This window comes from Syzygium oleosum, unplaced genomic scaffold (assembly GCF_021117445.2).
Source record: "Syzygium oleosum isolate NSW1041296 unplaced genomic scaffold, Sole_v2.1 Sole_v2.50, whole genome shotgun sequence".
NCBI classification, from domain to species: Eukaryota; Viridiplantae; Streptophyta; class Magnoliopsida; order Myrtales; family Myrtaceae; genus Syzygium; species Syzygium oleosum.
The window spans coordinates 1,173,301-1,177,994 of record NW_026607534.1 but is presented as its reverse complement, the minus strand read 5'-3'; the positions used below and the strand labels follow the sequence as shown (position 1 = coordinate 1,177,994).

The following is a 4,694-nucleotide window of genomic DNA, read 5'->3' as shown; positions in this document are numbered from 1 at the left end:
AAACTTAGAGATGCATTGATGTCACATAGGAACTATGAAGTGTAATAAAGACGATGAGACTTGAAATCTTGACTCTTCAGCTTTGCGGTTTATCTTCTAAAATTTGTCCACTAGCTTTGACTAGAGAATAACCATTTCAATAAATCATCAAATGTCATAAGAAATTGTTTGGAACAACCTCCCATCGATATGTTGTCAATCCACATTGAATCAGCAACTAATCTTGGTGAAACGATACTAAATCGGCTAAGTCAAGAATCGAAAACTCTTTTAATTGATAACTTGATCGATGGTCTCATTATTTACAAGTTCATTCCTTGACCCAACAAAGCAAATTATAACAAAGGTCAATTTTGGCCTAGATGATCATTGATTATGCTGGGCTCGTCGATAGAATCGAATCGGAAATTAAGGAATGTTCCATAGAATCGGATGCTACCGCATTAATAATAAACAAGATTACAAAAATCTAGTATGTACGATTTTTGGAGAGATGAAGTTGAGCCTAATCCAACAAAGGAGCGAGTTTAACCTTGATCCAAACACAACTGTAGCATATAGCAAACGGATTGGCGATGGGCATCAACATGACAATGTTACGCTGCCATGCTATTCAGTTGCTGCAATTCTAAAGATCCAACAAAGAGTTCTCTCGCATCGGTTATCAGGTTTATCTGCTGTAAAGGATCTTCAGGCACTGGACTTCTTACGCAATTTCAAGTCTGAGTCTTTTTCCCGAAAAGATACGTCACCGGAATCAAAAATGAGATTCAGATCATCTATTCATACAAGTATAATCAGCTAGTTCATAGTTGCTGCAACTAGTTACATCACCTTCAAACATTTCTAGACTCAATCACAAATTATTTCTAGCCAAATAGCAAACAACTGAGTGTTCCTTCGGGTCGAGGACCAACAATGCATGCACCGAAAGCTAATGGCAGATTGTTCACAAGGAAACGAATCAACTGAGACAAGCTATCCTGCCCGATCCAAGAGTATGTCTCATAGGAAAAGCTTTCTGTACTCCTCTGCTTCCTGGGCCCTCTCCTCAAAGCTCCGGTCTTTCCTTTCCTTATCTAAGTAGAGCTTTTGCTCCAGTTCCTTCTCCTTCTCATCTATCTGCGCGATTAAAGGTATATTCCATCATAAAGAAATATGTTTCAGACTGAAAGAAACCAGCAGGATAGATGAGATTTGCACTTCTTACTGCATCATAGATCTCATCATTCTCCTTAAAATCACCAGCCTTGCGGGGGAGAATATGAATGTGAACATGGCACAGTCTGTCCAGTTTGCGGCCCATCCTAGCTTAATCAACAATTACCCACACAGAACCAAAGAACAAAAAAGGAAAAAAGAACAGACAATTTTTAACACGAGAAAACATCGCTCTACAGCATCATTGAGCCCTGGACCATAGACTCAGCCACTAATCATCAGTCTAATTTCTGATAAGGCTGGATATTCAATTTCAATGAGAAATAGAATTTTCCAACCATTCAAAAAGTCTTTAAGACTTTACTGCCATGTCTTATGCAGCTGTTAACAAAATTGGGTAAAATTGCAATGATGTGATAAAAAAAATTACTGATTTTTCAATCAGATCACTGAATTTTTGTTCTAGTCACTCAATATAGGAAACTTCCAAATTATTGCAATTAACGCACTTTAACCAGAATCCAGCAAATTTGCCGGTGAAATGCTGACATGGTGCCCATGTAAATGTAACAATGATGTGTCCAGAAGACTTGACCACATGTCCACCACGTTAGCAATTCACTGGATAATTGGCTAGATTCCTATTGAAGTGCATCAATTGCAAAAATATTGTAACTTCATTGCATTGGATGATTAAAACCGGAGTTTAGTGACCTGATAGCAAATTCCACTAAAATTCAATGACCATGGAATAAATTTACGAACTAAATTGCAAGAGATAGCTCTTATCAATCAGAAAATCCCCTTCATTGTAATTGCAATAGGAAAGGGTTAATATAGGTTTTTAAGTACAAGGAATACTGGGGAAGCAATATAAATTGGACTTTCTTATTGAATCCCCAAGAGATTCAACTGAAACCACAGAGCTATATTTCTTATCAGCATATAATTTCACTGAACCATTATTTACTGCTAATTCACTAATTCATAGCATCTGAGGTGGCATATTGAGGGTGGCTGTGGCTTTTACAATTCCATCAATTTATCAAGTCAAATTTGACCAAGTGAATTTCATGGATAAGATGATTTACATACAAGGAAAAAAGAGTATAGTAAAAAAGTTACAACTGTCTTACTTGAATTGTAAAAGTCAGAGATGATGCTTTGTGGTAGCATTCCAACTGACCAGCAACTTTCTTTGCACTAAGCCATAGATCAATAGTCTCGTCAGCACTAAGATCAACAAAGCGCTTTACTTCACGCTTTGGGCAGATGAGCACAAGTACATTTTGTAGTGAAACATTTTATGGCTAAGGAAGATTGACCCGGAGATAACTAATTACCACGGGGCTCAATTACACGATTTTGGCCGCCAACAGAGATAGATACACGTAAAAACATGCCTCCAACAGCTAAACCAAAATTTGCAATGAAATCTATAACAGAGTTCATTGTGCATGTAACAGAGTTCATCGTGCACCAAGGCATGACTCTGACAGCTGAACATATGAGATTTGAAGGTGCTTTCAGAAAACAGTGTCAAAGTAATGCCGCTCTAATGCATTGCTGTTTGAGGTCTGAAGGTGCTCGCAGAAAACAGTGTCATGCTAATGCCATTGTAAATCTTGTGTACGGACTGTCCAAACTAGGGCAGCAGTCCATACAAGATGTAAGAAATTCCAGGAGTACACCACTGTATGATAGATCAAGTTGGGACTTGGACATCCTGAATGGTGTTTTCTTTTGGTTAACATAAAACAGAGCAGCTTCAGTGTGGCCGAAGCAATGCTGAAAGCACTAAAGAGGATTACTCTCGCAGGACCTCATGATTTGCGGATCCAACATCTCTTGAGGATAGGTACAGGTAGAAACAAATCCTTGTGAGGTGGGTTGCTGTATCAGTGATAGGTCTGGTGGCACATTTGACTTCATGGTTTCTCTGAAGTCTTTCAACACTCAGCACCTTCATCTAAGATGGACTAATGATTGTTTTGGCACTTTCTCTCAAATTCTGCTCAAAGAAGGGCGGCCTTCAGCCCCATCGGTGCTCTCCTAGATAAAATCTTACCCATCAATACAAACAAAAGTGCTATCATTGAATTTGATCACGTGCAAAGGATATGACCTGCAAGGTAAAAAATTCAAAGTAAAACCACATTAAGCATAGTATCCAGAAGTAGAACACAGAACTAAAAGGAAAAGATTGGACCTGTAAGCAAAAGATTTTCTACACTTTGGAAATGCCACTTTTGTGGGTAATGGTTGCCCAGTTAACCTTATAATAACATTGCTTTGAGAGTGCATTCAATATAAAGAGCTATGCACTGCTGGCTGGGGGTTCTGTTGAAAAGATTTCTGATTCAAGCTAAATGCATTGAGTGCTTCCTACTTTACTATAAATCTGTGATGGCATATCACCTCTTTCATGCGAACTGAATGCTGGTGGAAACAGAGGAAACAATTTCGTTTTTACCAACTAAAATATGTCACTCGCTGATGATGTTAATGACCTATGCATCTTTTGCGGTGATTTCAGAGAGAGAGAGAGAGAGAGACGGGGAAGAACAGGACGCAAATTGACCATGGCAAAGGACATAGAGGTGGGGTAAAATATGTCTGCCTGGTCGATTTTGTGAGGTCCGAAAGTGAAAGGCTCGGATGCCATCTACATAAATCAGAACATGTCAAAGGAGATTGAATTCGACAGATTTCGATTTCGACTTCAATTAACAAAGACAGTGCATCGAATAAGAGAGTGAACAGGACAGCGCAAAAGTTCATACACTGACCTTCGACTTGAACGAGGTGAATCCTCGCAGGGACGATCGGTGATGAGCAACAACCTGGAACTGGAAGAGAGCAGAGACTGGGTCAGCTTCATCACGAGAACAAGCTCAAACATTCAACCTCTTTAGACCCCCAAATTTGTATGCTTTTACCCCAGCATAGAAAAGAAGATAACCAAACCAAAGACAGTGTTGAAGAGAAGGTAAGAAAGAAGAACTTACTGGTGAACCAAAAAGAAGATTTGGGTTTTGAGATGAATGCGATGCCTGTGACACCAAGATGACAAGCAGTAGAGCAAAGGAAGCTCATGCACGTCTGTTGGCAATAGAGAAAGCTCAAGACTTTGACTCATAAAATGGAGTGGTTTCGTGTTTGGCGAACAAAAGCAAAATAGTCGATGAAACAACACCTTATTTTTGTGTGCTTTTTAAGTGATTTTTTATGAGCGGAGCTATTTCCACCCACTAAATTCATATTTTTCACCAAAAAGACAGGATTGTCCCCAATCATTTAGTTGCAATTTAAATTGATGCCGCATATTTACTATTTCCCTCGTCTAGTTTTTCTATTTCTACATAGTTTGTTTTTGCGATGATTAAGAATTGGGAAAATGACACAAATGATCCATGGACCTTGGCCAAATGTGCAATGTGGTCCCTGAACTTTAGCCCAATGTGAAATGTAGTCCTTAAACTTTTAATTAGTTCAATGTGGTCCATGAACTGTTGGTACATATTCAATTTAGT

The 4,694-nt window shown here is 38.8% G+C and overlaps 1 pseudogene; it reads right to left on the bottom strand.

Moving 5' to 3' along the window:
• Positions 1-533: 533 nt before the first annotated feature.
• On the bottom strand, positions 534-4,154 carry LOC115689506 (bifunctional bis(5'-adenosyl)-triphosphatase/adenylylsulfatase FHIT-like; annotated as a pseudogene).
• Positions 4,155-4,694: the final 540 nt, after the last annotated feature.